At 34.6% G+C, this 18,968-nt stretch overlaps 1 protein-coding gene and 1 non-coding gene across 2 annotated transcripts in view; both read right to left on the reverse strand.

The window, feature by feature from the left end:
- KLHL1 (kelch like family member 1) overlaps positions 1–18,968 on the reverse strand; it is a 393,822-nt gene that overhangs the window by 177,685 nt on the left and 197,169 nt on the right. The gene's annotated exons all lie outside the window — the stretch shown is intronic.
- LOC123925366 lies at positions 4,636–4,742 on the reverse strand. Its single transcript, XR_006814971.1, has one exon. It is a non-coding gene; the product is annotated as a U6 spliceosomal RNA (small nuclear RNA).

The following is an 18,968-nucleotide window of genomic DNA, read 5'->3' on the forward strand; positions in this document are numbered from 1 at the left end:
CCTCCCCTGCTGCCCAGCATAAACACAGCACCACCTCAAGGAGCCTAACTTGCCTATACCAAGCTCTTCACATGCCCTGGAAGAATTGCCCTTCCTAGTCATGACTGCCTCAGTCCCAGCAAGACAGGTTCCCTCCACTTGAGGACCAGCACAAATCTCTACTTCTACTATGTCTTCCAACCAGAGTTTTGTAGGGTCTTGGTTCTAGGAGCAGCAGTGACAGGTCTCATTTCACAAGCAGACCAGAGCACACATAGTTAAAATGTTCCATATTCAGGCAAGGGACCAAACACTGCCCACAACAGGAAAAGTGAGCCTCTGCAGAGGACTGACCTAAAAGATAAAGTAGACAGAACACAATAGCAGGGCATAAAGAGCATACAGTGGAGACACTCCCTGAAGTATCAGGCTCTGGGGAACAGGGGACACTACACTTCAGGGTACTATAGTACCTCTTTTTCATAAGGCCACTACTCTCAAGAACAGGAGACATACTTCCCTAACACAGAGAAGCAGGCACAAAGACTTAGATAAAATGAAAAGACAGAGAATTTGTTCCAAATGAAACAACAGGACAAAGCTCTTGCCAGAGATTTAAGTGAAACACATATAAGTAACATCCATGATAGAGAATTTAAAGTAATGATGATGAAGATATTTATTGGACTTGAGAAAAGAGTGGAAGGCATGAGTGAAACAATTAACGCAGAGATAAGGAATAACAGCAGAGATAATGGGCTCAATAAACAAAATAAGAAACAAGATTGATAGAATGAATAGCAGGCTGGAAGAAGCAGAGGAACAAAATAATGATCTAGAAGACAGAGTAACAGAAAGGAATCAAGCTGGACAAAGAAGAGACAAAAGAATTATGCAAAATGAGAATAGCCTTAGAGAAATCAGGGACTCCATCAAATGTAATAACATTCACATTATAGGAGTCCTGGAAGAAGAAGAGAGAGAAAATGGGGCAGAAAATTTGTTTGAAGAGGTAATAGCTGAGAACATCCCTAATCTGGGGAAGGATACAGACATCCAGACCCAGGAGGCCCAGAGAACCTCCAACAAAATCAACAAAAGCAGATCCACACCAAGACATGTTATAATTAAAAAGGCAAAATATAATGATAAAGAAGGAAAACTTAAAAGCACTAAGAGAAGACAATTACATATAAGGGAAACCCCCAAAGCTATCAGGAGGTGGTTAGCAGAAATTTTTAAAGCCAGAAGAGAGTGGCAGGATATATTCAAATTGCTGAATGGGAAAAATCTGCAGTCACATACTCTATCTAGCAATAGGAGGAGAGATAAAGAGTTTCCCAGACCAACAGAAACTAAAGGAGTTCATGACCACTAAACCAGCTCTGCAAGAAATATTAGAGGGGACTCAATGGAAAGGAATGACCAAAGGTGACAGTATGAAGGTAGGAAACACAAAGCTGTGAAGAAATTAATATTTTTGTAAAATAACAGTCAAGTAACTCACAAAATAAAAGGATGTAAAATATGACACCATATGCCTAAAATGTGAGGAGAAGAAGAATAAACACACCTAAGTGACCATCAACTTAATATAGATCGCTATATGCGGAACATATTATATACAAACCTAATGCTAACCACAAATCAAAACCTGCCAATAAATATGCAAAAAGTAAAGAGAAAGGAATCCAAATATATCATTAAAGAAAACCAGCAAACCACAAAAGAGAGAAAGATAAGAAAGGATAAAGGAAAATTTTCAAAAACTACCACAAAACAGGTAATAAAATGTCAATAAAGATGTATCTAGCAATAACTACTGTGAATGTAAGTGGACTATATACTCCAATCAAAAGACATAGGGTGACAGAATGGATAAAAAAATGAAAAACAGGACCCATCTATATTCTGCCTATAAAAGACTCATCTTAGACCTACCGACATCTGTAGACTGGAGGTCAGGGGATGGAGAAACATCTATCATGCAAATGGACACCAAAAGAAAGCTGATATAGTAATACTTATATAAGGCAAAATGGACTTTAAAACAGATACTGTAACAAGAGACAAAGAAGGAAATTATATAATAATAAAATGGATAATCCAACAAGAAGATAAAATAATTGTAAATATTTATGTGCCCACCTCAAATATAAAACAAATATAAAGGAACTAAAGTTAAACAAACATTAAAGAACTAAAGTTAATAACAAACATGAAGAAACTACAAAGTTTGGAGGATAATTAATTTTGTCTGCTCTCTCCTTCCCTTTTGTATAAGTATCTATTCACTCACACACCTACACTCAAACATACAAATACATGTATACACACAAACATACACAAAACCATTTTTCTGCTATCTATTGTTTTCTGCAAACTTTTTTTTTTAATTTTTCCTTTGGTATGACATTATGTCTCAGATAACTTTTGATGTCAGTAAATTATCCCTCTGTCACATTGTGGTAGCAGCACAGCACTATATTTTACTTCACCTGTGAGGCTTATAGGTAGTTTAGGTAGTCATTTCAGTGATTTACTTTACTAACATATCTGAAGTGTACTTTATTGTCTATACATCCGTACTTATATGTGTATTTCTATAGCATTGATTCCTAAAATTAGGATTGATTTGTTGCGGGGCCCCCCACACTTGCTATTTTTATCAGTAAGTATGACCAAATTGCTTCTAGAACTTATATTCTTAACAACAATGATTGAAATACTGTATTTAGGGCATCTGGGTGGCTCAGTGGGTTAAGCTGCTGCCTTCCGCTCAGGTCATGATCTCAGGGTCCTGGGATCAAGTCCTGTATCCGGCTCTCTGCTCAGCAGGGAGCCTGCTTCCCTCTATCTCTCTCTGCCTGCCTCTCTGTCTACTTGTGATCTCTGTCAAATAAATAAATAAAATCTTAAAAAAAAAAAGAAATACTGTATTTAACTTCACCTTCCCAATGACTGCTATTAGACTTAAATTTTATTGATTTATTTGTGATAATCTTTTGGAGAAAAGTAAAATAGCACATTTGTTCTAATTTTTGTTTATTTAATTGGCACTAAATTTTATTGCAATGATTTCCTTGGTTTTTATGTTTTGCCACTTTTTTTTTGTTTTTTTTTGGTTTTTTTTTTGTTTTTTTGTTTTTCCCTTTTTATTTATTTTTTCAGTGTAACAGTATTCATTCTTTTTGCACAACACCCAGTGCTCCATGCAAAACGTGCCCTCCCCATCACCCACCACCTGTTCCCCCAACCTCCCACCCCTGACCCTTCAAAACCCTCAGGTTGTTTTTCAGAGTCCATAGTCTCTTATGGTTCGCCTCCCCTCCCCAATGTCCATAGCCCGCTCCCCCTCTCCCAACACATTTTTTAATTCACTCACTCACTTTTAAAAAATAACTTGTAAATCTGTTTCGTGTTATTAAAAGTAATCTTTTTTAATTAAAAGTTTTAAATATTTTCTCCCAAAATGCTACTTGCATTTTGTCTCATACAGCATGGACTTTTATATACATTATTTATTTTTGACTGGCCATAAAATTGAATGTTGTATGAGGAAGAAACAAATTAAAGACTTGTTTATTTATTTGTTTACTTTTCTTCCTTTACTAGTACTTCACAAAAGATATCTTTATACAGTCACTTGATGTTAGTTAATTGCAGATGTTCTCGATAACTGGACTCCTTTCATGAAACCACAAACCTAGTATAGTTTAGAGTCAACCACAATAATACAATGTAATTAAAGGTCAGGCTCAACCGGGCTTAATGTCTAATCTCTTCTGGTGCTTTTTGCCTCTGTAACATTTCCAAAATCCTCCTTCCTAAGAGTGGAAATGCAGCCACCTCCTAAAGAGATTCCTGTGGTGGCCTACAGCAATTTTTCCTTCTAGGTTTCCCTCCCGCTAATCAATTAACTACATTCTCCTCTCTCTCATCTCTGTAAGACAGTTTGTAGAATTCTCATACCTAAAATCTTTTAAGGTGTCCTGTTCAATTATAGGAGCAATATTCACATTATTTATTATGATAACAGAATCCCTTCAGAGATAATCATCTACTATTTTTCTAGCTTTTAATTCAACATTATTTCTCACATACTCCATAATCAAACATACAAATTATTTACAATTCTGAGCAATATTTTGTACCTCTATGAACTTTTGGAAATACAACTTCTGTGTCTTAGTAGTATGTATCTGAACTATAAAACTGGAAGAAATGGCCAAACTTGTCTTGCACCCTCATGGGCTAAATTGGGATTTTGCCCCAGGGGTCGCAAGTATCTGAGGTTTGGCTATTCTGTATTTCAATGTTACACTCAATGAAAAGAGATCTGGAAAAAAAAAAAAAGAAGAAAGAAAGAAAAGAAAAGAAAGAAAGAAAAGAAAAGAGCTCTGGAAATTTTACTCCTTTTTCTATACTAAGTAGAATATTCTTTCAAAGCATCTACATATCTTATATGAAATACTTATGTCTTTCATTATTTGTATGGTTTGTGTTTGTTGTTGCAGATGAGGATGATGATGATGATGATGATGGTGGTGATGATAATAACTACTATCGAATGGAAACCTTTTTTTCTGGTATCTGGGACTGATTTATGTCCAGAACAGATGCTGCCAATTTTCCATAACTGATTCTTTTTTTTTTTTTAATATGGAATGCTTCACAAATTTGCATGCCATCCTTGCACAGGGGTCAAGTTAATCTTCTCTGCATCACTCCGATTTTAGTATGTGTGCTGCCCAAGCAAGTACTGATTCCTCTTTTTTTTTTTTTTTTAAACTGACATAGATTGAATTCTAACTATGAACTTTAAACTGATTGCATAGGTTGTTGATTTGTCGTTTTTTGTTCAGTGGTCAAGTTGCTTGAGTGGAAAAGATAAATAAGACAGATGGCAGGAAAATGCATACTGGGTACATTAGTGACACCAATTTTCTCTGCAAATTGATGGACTCCTCCATCACACAGCCAAGGCCAGCTCTGCAGGAGGGTCTAATAGTAACTCAGGGAAATGTCCTGAGACTTCAACCCATCTGGGTAAGCAAACCAGGGAAGCCTGAAGCAATATTCAGAGCCCACTGTCCAAAACAATGTACTCAGATATTTTTGTTCTCTATTTGGCCCTGCCTCATCTTCAAGTTTAGGTTATAATTGCCCCCCCCCCAAAAAAGGTTGAATATGTTTCTTTCAGTTCTGCTTCTTCCATTACTTTTAACTACTTAGCTAATAGGAAAAAAAAAATGAGGTGCCCTTATTTTTTTGATGGCCTAATGATGTCCTTTCACACCTCCAAAGTAGAATTCACTTTCTCACACAATCTGCCTGTTGGTATAATGATATAACTGAAGATGATATATGTCAAATTGGTGCTTTCCTTTTACATTGGGCCTAATTTTTACTTGATTTGGCAGTTTCTTTTTTTAAAAGTTTACATTATTGAGTTATTTTTTTTTTAAGATTTTATTTATTTATTTGACAGAGAGAGATCACAAGTAGACAGAGAGGCAGGCAGAGAGAGAGAGAGGGAAGCAGGCTCGCTGCTGAGCAGAGAGCCCCATGCGGGACTTGATCCCAGAACCCTGAGATCATGACCCGAGCCGAAGGCAGCGGCTCAACCCACTGAGCCACCCAGGCGCCCCACATTATTGAGTTATTATAATTCACTAGCTCAAATGCAGATGAACTTTCCTCTTTTTTTTTCTGTGTTTTTCCATTCATTTTGGAGAGTTTTGTGAAAGGAGATATGAAAACAGTGTTTACTCTCTTTACTAGAATTTCAACTCATTTAAAATGTATGCAAGCTTGTCTATCTCTAAACCCTGGAAGACAATAGGTGAATCCTAGGTTAACCCCATTGTAACAGAAAGTTAAGAAAGTAAATAAATGTTTAAAGACATAAATCATTAGTCCATTTGTAGTTTACAGTGTTACTTAACAGATATTCAGACAGAACCCAATGAAATGGTATAATGAAAGTGACATTCTTAAATTAATGTCACCATGAAGGATTAGGCATTACTTCACACATATAAGAAAGTAAAAGGGGGGGTAAAAAAAATTACTATAAAACTGTCTTTCGGTTGAAAAAATTTAAGAACCTAAGCTGATGAGTAATATAGCAAGGCATAAATGGGTTTTCTTGGCTATTTGTATTTATTTTGACATATTCTTAGAAAATACTAGATTTTACATAAATTTCTGACTGTCTTGAGTGTACATATATGCCCCTTTATACCAAACATAATCACAGAACAAAGAGTAACAGTGAATGAAAAAAAATCTTGTCCACTGAATTTTTCATTCACAAATGTTCTTAGGGGGAAAGACAGAGGTCAGCAAACATGACTGTTTGTTCACCTATTATCTCTGACACAAAACCCCTCACAAACATAAATTCTCCTCTGTATGCATTCATAAAGTAAAGGTTCCACATGAAATAAACAGGAACATTAAATATACAAATATATAAGCAGTCATAAATGTTAACCCCTATCCCATTTTAGCATATTCATAAGTCTATTTCTGCATAACAATTAATGCCTCATGCTGTTTCAGCACCAACTTGGCTAATAATGAGACTTCTGTATGGGAAAATGTAAATGATTTTGCTGACCAAGTAAAAGGGGACATATATTTCTTTTCCATAAGAAAATCTAGCCAGTAAGAAACTAGAGCAGGGTTGCAATGATAATATTTTTCTTTGGAATAAATTAGAAACCTCTTTCTTCAGTAAAAAGAAACATTATCAAACACCTTACTAGAAATCTGGTAAAATAAAGTTACATAGCAGGTCAAGTCACTCTTATTGTCAGCAACATGATTTATAAAGCATGTGTCTTATAGGACATCTATTAATGCAGATATACTCCTATAATCTCCATTCATCGATGTGAGTGTAATAATAGGGTTCTGTTCAGCAGAACTCAGTCTTGCACAGCAATATCTTAGGTGTTTCAAATGAGCATTTGCTACATAAATGTTATTGTATATGGACTGAGAGTTGGTATAGTTGAATTAATCCAGGTTTATAATTATTTCTGAAACTATTTCATAGTATTCAAAATCCATGCAAGAGTGTTTCAAATGAGCATTTGCTACATAAATGTTATTGTATATGGACTGAGAGTTGGTATAGTTGAATTAATCCAGGTTTATAATTATTTCTGAAACTATTTCATAGTATTCAAAATCCATGCAAGAGATCTCAAAGTTCTGTCCTGCCTATTTGATGAAACTTGGTAATTTCAAACTCAGTGTGAAGACCGCCTCCAAATCCTAACCCTGTTCCTATTTTTTCCTTTTCTCAAATATTGTGTGGGATTTAATTCCCCTTTTCCCCTCATTCATAAACTTATTCTATGATTCATTCACTTCCCTTATCATTCAATCAAATCAATACATTTTTTCAAGTTGTAGGTGAGGTAGACCAGTAGCTTCTAACTTTTAGAAAAACTAATGTCTCATGGAGATTAGGAATAAATAATACACATAAAGTATAATAAATTCTACAACAGATGAAAGGACAAGATTACATGAAAGTGTAGAAAAAGTTTTCAGGGTGGCTAGGAGATATGTAAGTGAACATTTAACTTAAGTTATATTTTAGGGTTGAAAATTAAATTGTAATTTTGATAACATATAGAAGGAAAAGCAAAGGCCTTCTTTTTTGTTTTAAGATTTTATTTATTCATTTGACAAACAGAGATCACAAGTAGGCAGAGAGGCAGGCAGAGAGAGAGGAAGGGAAGCAGGTTCCCTGCCAAGCAGAGAGACTGACTCCAGGCTCTACCCCAGGATCCCAGGACACTGAGATCATGGCCTGAGCGGAAGGCAGAGGCTTTAACCCACAGAGCCACCCAGGCACCGCAGCAAAAGGCTTAAGTAGAAGGAGAATATTGGGTGAGGACACAGTGTGATGAAATATCACGGAATGGTGTGGAGCTATAAGTATTGAATATGGCAGGGTAGCAGAGGTCCAGGGAAATCTGGTAACATAACTGGAAAAGTAGGTAGGCACCAGATTGCAAAATCACTGTATGCTAACAGTTTATACTTATTACTGGAGAAACACTAAAGAATGTCTAGCTGCCAATAGATTTAATCACATTTGGATTTAAGGAAATTAATATGTGCAGGGGGAGAGGCAAAGAAAGAGGGAGAATCAGACTCTTCCCTGAGCAGGTAGCCAGAAGCAGGGCTCCATCCCAGGATCCAGAAATCATGACCTCAGCTGAAGGCAGATTCTTAACCAACTGAGCCACCCTGGTGCTCCGTTGTCAGGCTTTATAAAAATTGTACTGTCATATTTTTCAGTGGAGTAAAAATAGCACTTTATTATTTGCTTAAGTTAGGTGGCTAACAAGCACAACCAAACAATATATATTTAGGAATACAAGCATGTGTAGTAAAAAAGTCATAAATACATGTGTTTAAAACACAAAATTCTTACCATCCTCCAAGAATAATGTTTACCACTGAGGGAACAACAGGTAGAAAGTATTTCATGGAGCGCACAGGTAGAATTGTACTTAAGAAGTTTGATTTTTTTTTAAAGATTTTATTTATTTATTTGACAGAGAGAGAGATCACAAGTAGTTAGAGAGGCAGGCAGAGAGAGAGGAGGAAGCAGGCTCCCTGCGGAGCAGAGAGCCCGATGCGGGGCTCGATCCCAGGACCCTGAGATCATGACCTGAGTCGAAGGCAGCAGCTTAATCCACTGAGCCACCCAGGTGCCCCAAGAAGTTTGATTTTTTAAGTTAGGGACCAAGATCATAGAAAGTTAATTGAGTATTATACTTATAACATTAATATATATTCTAAGTTTCAAAATTTATAAAACAAACTGCTTAAAATGAATAAACATTTACAAACAAAATATTTGAAAATATTACAAATGAATTTCAAATATTACATTATAAAATATTTTAAAATGAATTAGATGGGGAGAAAAGAAATAGAAGCTAATTCAACATCTCAGGTAAGAACAGATGAGAGATTTAACAGAGTAGTGAACTCTAAGCAAAAGGGAGGAAGTCAGGTTCAGTCAATGGTAAGAGAGAAAGGAAAACAGGAATGAAGGCGGCCCCAAAATTCAAGGTTAGAAGCGCTCTAAAGAAGAAAGTGTTCATTAAGGTCTAACACTGCAGAAAATTGGGACAGAAAAGTACAACTGGATTTTCAAACCATGGGGTCACTGGTCAATTTGGTCATAGCTGTTCTATGGCTTAGTGCAGATGGAATCCATACAGCAATGGGAGTTCAAGATATCTACTTTGGAGTTGCTTAGGGATGATATTCTGTTATGGAGAGCAGGTGCTAGGGTACTTTGTTGGTATTGTGATTATAAGAAAACTTGCAATTTTTAAGTGTCAACTACAGATCAAAAAATTACATTGTTAAGATGCTTTTATTTACACTTACATTTCAAAAAGCCAATATTTGAACAATCATCATCATTATCATTAATGATATTATATTGCTCTTTGTGGTCAATTTAGGAAGTGTTGATGGGAATGGAGATGCTCTTTTGGCACTAAAATAGTTGAGGAGGAATCAGGATATAAGAAGGAGAATTAGTGAGAGGCAATATAGGGCAATAGTTATAGACTTAGAAGCTATTTCCCCTAAACTGAATTCTGCCTCCATATACTCATGAACGAGTACAGTTCAATGAGTTAATTAACTTTTCTTTGCCTCAGTTTCTTTGACTGTAAAGATACTACCCATCTCATAGCATTGTTAGGATTAGAATAGTTAATATATAATAAGAAAAATTTTTGGTTTATAGTAATCTGTTCTAATTAGTAATACTATTTTGGTATAATTGTGAAGAAATTATAGTTGCTTGTCCTTTCTGCTTGCTAGGGAGCTAAGAAATACTATGCAACACTTATAAATAAGATACATGGATGATTGTGTATCATCTTAATGTCATATTGGAACATGAAAGTCACCATTGAAGAATTATTTAATTTTCCAGGAGATTATATGTTTGTTTGATTCACCATTTCTATTGATTAGAGCTTAAGCTCTATGAAATTACATATTAACTTGAAGAATAATGATAGTTGCAAATAATTTCTGCCTGTGGAAAAGAGAAACAGTAATGTTTAAAGTTTAATGCCTTGTAGGACATTAATTGGCTTTGTCTTTAACTTTGCAATTTATTTCAGCATTCTAATTCTTAGTGACTTTGGTCTCTTTGCACTAGTTTACCACCCTGCTGATACTCCCATTCATAGAAAAAATTATATGGCATGTGCTCAATATATATTTGTGCGGCTCATGATTTGTACTCATGATTTTTTGTTGTGTAATAGCATTATGTTTTAACTTTAGAAAGTGTTTGTTTATAAGTCACTTTTACCTATTTTCCCATCTTGTACAGTAGTGGTAGTAGTAGTAAGCCAGTATAAAATAAGGTTCAATAAGAAATTTAGTGATGTTGAAAGTAGGCAATCCTCATCTGGATATGGAAATATGATTATAGTATTTGGGGACCTCATTTCTTACATTTTAGGAGCAGTTAAGCTGTCCAAATTACTCAGGTAACCACTGCTTCTATATTTTGTTCTCAAATATAAAGGCCTGGGGCACTTAACATGCCCTAAAGTTTTAGCATCTTTCTATAGCCTGCTCTGTTCTTTGTCTATTGAAACATACAGGGGTCCCATTTTTTTCTCTCTAGATCAAAAGGAACCTTATCACTATGAATTTGTTTAGTACTGGCATGCAGCAAGTCTTCTTTCTCTCTCCAGGTAAGTTATTTTTGAATGATGGTACCAGATGAATCCCAGATCAAACAAGCCTACTAAATTTCTTTCTGGATTTATTTTATTTTATTTATTTATTTATTTATTTTTAATTTCTTTTCAGCATAACAGTATTGTTTTTGCACCACCACACCCAGTGCTCCATGCAATACATGCCCTCCTTAATACTCACCACCTGGCTCCCCCAACCTTATAGACTGTCTATTCTCCATTAGACAGTATGCCTTGAGTTATGGGTGTATAGTGGAGAGAAAGAATGAGGAACAGGTAGATAGAAGATAAGCAAATATTCCTTGGGGCACCTGGGTGGCTCAGTGGGTTAAAGCCTCTGCCTTTGGCTCAGGTCATGATCCCAGGGTCCTGGGATGGAGCCCCGCATGGGGCTCTCTGCTCAGCAGGGAGCCTGCTTCCTCCTCTCTCTCTGCCTACCTCTCTGCCTACTTGTGATCTCTGCCTGTCAAATAAATAAATAAAATCTTAAAAAAAAAGCAAATATTCCTTAATTCCCAAGTACCCTGAAAAACCCTCAAAGTGTAATTTTCAGTCAACCTTGATCTTCCATCATTATTTAAAGGCCTCAGTGCCAACTAAACTGAGTTGTCTCCTTCTCATAATTAATTATTACAAGAAATTTGAGATTATACTGCAGAGTGGATGGTGATGAAGAAGTGAAAAGAGAGAAAAACATTTTGGTTAAATTGTATCAGTGCAAAACCAGAAGACAATTTATAAAAGAAAGTATTTAACAAAAAAAAAATCCAATAATAATAATAATAATAATACAGGATGGCTGAGATCAAGAAATGGAAGAATTAGATAGTTGGGAGCAACACCTGCTCTTCTAAGATTAGAAGTAAACGTAGTGTGTTGATAAAAATATAATGATGCCTTTCATTAGCCTTGCACTTTATGCTTCTTTTTTTTTTTTTTCTTTTTACATATATGGCCTATGTTTGATATTGATTGCATTATCCCACACTATTTTACTTAAACTAAGGCCAAAACACTTACCTTCTCCAGTCGTGTTTTTAAAAATCACTTTTGAAAAGTTACCTTCTTCTTTGGATAATATATTATTTTCAATAAAGTAATTCAATCATTGTGATCTTATAAGTAAAACCCAAGGCAGTAATACATAGTGGTTAATATTTGTGCTTTATATTAAAATTTAGTATCTAGAATTCACTAGCTGGGTGCCTTTGGTGGCAAGACATTTAATCTTTTATCTTGGTTTTCTCATCTATAAAATGAGGACAATAGTTTTACCTATCTCACGGGGGTGTTTTACTAATGCACATAAAGCCATTTATGCTAAGCCCAGAGAAAGTCTCCAATATATGAAGAACTTTTATAGCTCAACAATAAAAAACAAATTAAAAATTAAAAATGGGCAAAAGAGCAGAGGAGATATTTCTCCGAAGAAGATATAAAAATATCCAATAAGCACATGAAAAGATGCTGAATTTAATTAAGATTAGGGACATACAAATCAAAACCAGAATATATTACTTCACACTCATGAGGTGGCTATAATCAAGAAGAAAGTCAATAAAAAATTATTGGCAAGGATGTAGAGAAATTCAAACCTTAGACACTCTTGTATGGAATGTGAAATGGTGTAGCTACATCGAAAAACAATCTGGTAGGTCTTCAGAATCTTTAACTTAGAATTACTATATAACCACTTCATTCCTGGTTACATAGCCAGAAAAAAAAAAAAAAAAGAGAGAGAGAGAGAAGAAGAAGAAGAAGAAGAAGAAGAAGAAGAAGAAGGAGAAGAAGAAGATGGTGGTGGTGGTGGAGGAGAAGAGAAAATATGTCCACACAAAAACTTGTATACAAATGTTCATAGCAGGATTATTCACAATGGCCCCAAAGTGTAAATAACTTAAATGCCCATCAGCTGATGAATAGATACATAAAATGGGGTTCTAACCATGTGACATAACATTATTTGGTAATAAAAATAAATGAAGTACTAGCACATACTATAACAGGAATGAATCTTGAAAACGTTATACCAAGCAAAAGAAACCAATCTCAGAAGCCCACATACTGCATGATTTCAATGGGGGAGGGTGATTATTGATAGATACCAGATTTCTTTATAAAGTGATGGAAATGTTTGAAAATGATTGTGGTAATGGAGGTAAAATTCTGTGAATACAGTAAAAAGCACTGAGTTTTACACTTTAAATTGGTGAATTGTATGGTTGGTGAATTATTACCTCAATAATGTTTTTATAAAACATAAAATATTTGGAAGCAGGAAAATGTTTACTCATTCGTCCACAATTATTTGTTGATCCCCTACTGTTACCAGATAATGTTCTACTTGTAGTGACACTAAGGCTTTATTACTTAATGGCAAAATGACACTTATCCACCTTATCTAGAAATGCACTTACATTTCATGGAATTTCATATTTAACAAGATATTTGGAAAATCATAAGGCTGCAGGGGACCCCATGGGACCAGTATGATTTCAAATAAACTACATCATCTTAGATTTAATGAGACAGATCTCAAGTGAATTGTTCAAAGACACACAGTTTTATTAAATAGTTAAAAAGCTGAGTCTTAAAATTTTCAGTGCAATTTTATTATTTTTAAATTTTTTTAATTTTTTTATTAACATATAATGTATTATTAGCCCCAGGGGTACAGGTCTGTGAATTGCCAGGTTTACACTTCACAGCACTCACCATAGCACATACCTTTTTCCATTTTATTCTTAAACGTTACCCTCCGTTTTGTTCAAGAAGTGTTGAAATCTCACACATCTTCAACAATTGGGATATAGTTGGAAACAAACAGTTAAAAAATGAGATTGTTGGCTAAAATCAAAGCAGCGCTGGTGGGAATATATTCTGGACAAAATATTTAAAAGAAAACAAATAAATGAGAGAAAGCAGTCTAGACTCTTATCCCATGTTTTAAAGAGAGATGAGAGAAATTATTTAGTTTCTTTCTTTAAATTTATTTATTATAGGGAGGCCTGGGTGACTCAGTCATTAAGCATCTGCCTTCTGCTCAGGTGATGATCCCAGGGTAGGGTCCTGGAATACAGACCCGCATCAAGCTCCCTGCTGGGCGGGAAGCCTGCTTCTCCCTCACCTACTCCCCCTGCTTGTGTTACCTCTCTTGCTTTGTCTCTCTCTGTCAAAAAAAAAAAAAAAAAAAAAAAAAAGACTGATCTATTTTTTATGTAGAGAGTGTGAGCAAATGGGAGTAGGGGAGGGAGACAGGGGAGAGAGAGAGAATCCCAAAGCAGGCTCCCTGCTAATTTTGAGGCCCAAAACGGGGCTCAATTCCAGGACCCTAACATAATGACCTGAGCTGAAATCAGCCAGCCACTTTACCAACTGAGTCACCCAGGTGTCCCAAGAAATTATCTAGTTTAGTCTATCTATCTAATTGGAATTACTTTTGCAATATCTTTGTCAAGATTTGGACCATTTTTTCCCTTAAATCTCAGTGGTGTTCTGTGCTTTCATAAATTAACTTAAAAATGAGCTTTAAGGAAAAAAATGAGCTTCAACGAATGTAAAAAATTCTAAGATATTATTAATTAAAATTTTAAGTTACAACATTTAATGTTAATAATATATGCTAATATAATATTTGTATAAAATTTTATTATTAGTCATAGTGTAGATTAAAACAATAATAGCAACAAAATATAATATTTGGAGGGCATTATGTACCTTTCAAAATCTAATTTTGATATACATTATATTGGCTTTTAGAAATAAGGTAGAGGGCACTGTAGATTATGATAAAATTTTTTGTTCTTTGGTCAATATGATAAACCTATTTTGATATTGGAGAATACTATTGAATGAAGAGTTGATGGTTGCTTTTATGTTTTTCTGTTCACCCAAGCTGATTCTTGGAGTTGGTAAGTTTTTCATCTATTGATCTATCAGAAAATTCCTTTTTTTTTTTACATTTTTTTCCATTTTATTTATTTTTTCAGCGTAACAGTATTCATTCTTTTTGCACAACACCCAGTGCTCCATGCAAAACGTGCCCTCCCCATTACCCACCACCTGTTCCCCCAACCTCCCACCCCTGACCCTTCAAAACCCTCAGGTTGTTTTTCAGAGTCCATAGTCTCTTATGGTTCGCCTCCCCTTCCAAATTTTTTTTTTTTTAGTAAACATATAATGTATTTTTATCCCCAGGGGTACAGGTCTGTGAATCGCCAGGTTTACACACTTCACAGCACTCACGATAGCACTTACCCTCCCCAATGTCCATAGCCTCCTCCCCCTCTCCCAATCCCACCTCCCCCCAGCAACCCCCAGTTTGTTTTGTGAGATTAAGAGTCATTTATGGTTTGTCTCCCTCCCAATCCCATCTTGTTTCATTTATTCTTTTTATTTTGGCCTGGAACCTGAGGCTCCATTGATTCCTATTTCTGCTGTCCAGGCTGCCAAAAGATATATTTATGAAGAGAAGTTTATAGATCTTGATTTTGTTTATCTTAAGTTATGTTTATTACCAAGTTTTATTTGTACTAAGCTAGAATATGTCACTCATATTTCTGGCTTCTTGAAATAAAGTGAAGCAATAACCCTTGGGGCATTTTATGACTTCAAAAGTAAAAGAAAGAATGTCAATTTACTGTGATGAATTTCAAGTGAGTTCCTCCAACTGTTCACTTTTGATTCTAAATGACCTAGTAAAATAATATTCTTTCTTACATCAAAGATGTTTCAGTTTGCTGAAAACTAACCTATCACAAATCACTAAAGGCTTCTTACCTATGGAAGCACGCCATTCAAACACACACAGCATCATTAGTTACTTAAAAATCAAACTTTAGAGTCTTTGAGAAAAGTTGGGATTTCAAGTTTTCAGTATTTAATAATATCCTTCCCCATAATCCTTCTGAATAATTGAGAACAATGCACTTGCCAAAGAGGAGAAAAGTATATTACTGTATCCTACAGTGTATATGACAAAACAAACTTTACTAATGAAGATGATATCCTAATTGTTGTCTATATTTTATTTATGCTCTTTCTAGTTTTGTGTCAATTTACAGAAGTTTAAAATGTAAAAGTTAATATGATAATGATGATCATAGTGTAAGTGTACATGTATATGATCTGTGGAAAATGTAGATTTTCAAAACAATGTAAACTAGGGTTACGGAGTTCACTACTTAAAAAATAACCTTTCTTCTGGATTAATATATGCAGTCAGTATTCATATAGATGTCTATTTGTGCATGTAAATCTATGCATATATGTCTTAATCAGCAACTCTATATATAATAAAACCTAATTTTAAACTTCATTAATTTTCTTCTAGTTCAATTGCAATATATTTATTTGAAAAGCATCTTCTACCTTTTATGTTATCCTCTGTATCCTCATCATTTAGTTATCCTCATTTATTCCTGTCCATTACCAGTAGTAAAAATAGAAACACTACTTTATAATTGATAATCAGCTTATTTTCCTTTCAAATAAAAAACTGGAGAAGAAACTGAATTCCATCTCTATCTATATATTTGGAAATCTCTTCAGGTTCTTTTAACTTTAGATCCAACTAAAATGCAAATTGTCTTTAACAATTGCTTAGAATAGTATAATATCTAGTTGGAAACTTTATTCAGTCTTCAGTAAATCTGCTTAGATTTAGTATTGATGAAATAGTTCATTTTGCTTTGGAAGTCTACTCTTCATTATTTTGAAGAAAACCTTTTCACTGATTGTAAATTATATAATTCTAATAACATTAAAATATTTTTTATGTTGCTCAAATAAATATCACCTTACATAAAAAGAGCAAAGAATAGTTATTAGTGGTTTTGGGGATAAAGCCCACCCCCTAAAGTGTATTGTTTATTGAATTTACTTAGCGAAGTCAGGATTTGACTCCCATTCTTCTGACTTCTCTGATTTCTGCCTATTATTATCTAGCAACTTTTAATTATGATGTGCTGTTTTATATAATCTGCAATCATATAAGAAAATAGGATATATTTGCCCTATTAATTTTTTATATATGCCCTTATGTATTTATTATATTTATCCCTTGTTAGTATAGTGACCTTCAGTAAAAACTAATTTCACTTTATTTATTTATTTGTTTGTTTGTTTTTGAGAGAGTGTGAGCAAGGGGAAGGAGCATATGGAGAGGGGGAGAGAGAGAATCTTAACCAGACTTCAGACCTAGGGCATGGCATGATGCAGAACTCAGTCTTATGACCCTGAGACCATGACCTGAGCTGAAATCAAGAGTTAAATGCTTAACCAACTGAGCCACCGAGGTGCCCCAAAACTGATTTTAAATAATAACTTTCATCTGAAATAGTCAAAAGTATTAGTGTGCCTGGGTGACTCAGTCAGTTGAGCATCAGACTCTTGGTTTCAGCTCAGGTCATGATCTCAAGGTCGTGAGATGGAGCTCCAAGAGGGGATCTCAGTGTTGAGTCTATTTGAGGCTTCTCTCTCTACCTCTCCTCAGGATCCCCCCACTTGCTTGCACACTCTCGCTTTTAAAAATAAAAAAAGAAATACTAAAAATATTAAATATAGGTCTTAATTATGAAATTAATTAAAAACTTAAAAATATACACACATCATATATGGGATATATGTTACCTACTTAAAAGTTTTGAAATAACTGATTTTAAAAAAAGCTAAAGAACTTTAAATATCAGGGATGCTTTCTGTATGTATGTATGTATTTACAAATATATTTTAATAAAGATGTATGAAAAGTCAAATTGGGAACAATATAAATATTTTTAATTATTGCAGAATACAGATAATATATTTCACTACAAATTATTAATATTCATTAGATTTCATTTAAGCAGATAAAATTTATAATAGCATTTTTAAATTTAATTTAATTTTTTGTGTGTTCCACAATTCATTGTTTATGCACCTCACCCAGTGCTCCACGCAATATATGCCCTCCTTAATACCCCAAATTATTAATGTTTGAAATTATTCATGTACCTAAAATGAGAAAGGTGTGGGGTACCTGGTTGGCTCAGTTGGTAGAGCATGCAAGTCTTGATCTTGGGACTGCAATTTCAAGCCCCATGTTAGATACAGATATTGCTTAAAAATAAAATCTTTAAAAAATAAAAATAAATAAAATGAGAAAAGTGTTATATATTAAGAACTAAGAATACAGAAGTGAACAAGTAAGATGCAGTTTATTGCCTTGTGGGACATGTAATCTAGCTCTGTGCATAGTATTTTTTAAAGATTTATTTATTTATATTTGTGTGTGAGAGAGAGAGAGAGAGAGACAAGCAAGGGGAGCAGCAGTGGGAGAGGGAGAAGTAGGATCTGTGGAGCAGGGCAGAAGCTTAACTGACTGACCCACCCCGGCACCCCCAGCTCTGTGCATAGTATTACATATTTAGAGTAACTTGGGGTTACTCTAATGCCTGGGGGGAATGCTTGGTAATCTATAAAAACTTATTTTTTCCTTAAATTTTGTCTGTACAGTACATTTCTAAAAGCATTTCTTTAAGGAAATGATCTGCCCAATCTCAACTATGTCCTACCTACAAAGGGCAGACTGAGTTTCCCTTCAAGCAAAGATGGATGTATCATTTTTCTTGTGAACTGCAATCCATCTCTCTACCTTTATTCCTCTTAAAAAAATTACTTTTAAAGATCTTTAAGCACAAGTATAGTCTGTAACTGAACACTGACAATAAAAGAAAAATCTAAAAGAGAAGCCAAAAAAAAAAATAGTTTCATTATATGTGATTCATTACACCTCATCAGAAAAAATAAATATTTCACTTTATTTCATGACATGCAAATTATTTTTTGAAGAATTTATTTATTTACATGAGAGAGAGAGCACAAGCAGGGAGTGGAACAGAGGGAGAGAGAGAAGCAGGCTCCCTGCTGCATGGGGAGCCCCACACAGTGATTAATCCAAGGGATGTGGAGATCATGACCTGAACTGAAGTCAGACTCTTAACCTACTGAGCCACACAGATGCCCCTAGAGGTGCAAATTCTTACAATAAAGTGAAACTTTCATAGCATAAACAATCAGAATTTTTTTTTTCACTTGATCAAAAGCATGTTACTGATTTCATTTGTTGAAGAACTTGTGCTTTGCAAACTGAAAAGGGCACTGTAGCCAAAAAATTTCTGGCTTTCCTTTCTCCTGACATCACATAAGAAGCCCTTTCAAGACTATTTTAATAAT

This window comes from Meles meles, chromosome 14 (assembly GCF_922984935.1).
Source record: "Meles meles chromosome 14, mMelMel3.1 paternal haplotype, whole genome shotgun sequence".
In the NCBI taxonomy this organism is placed as follows: domain Eukaryota; kingdom Metazoa; phylum Chordata; class Mammalia; order Carnivora; family Mustelidae; genus Meles; species Meles meles.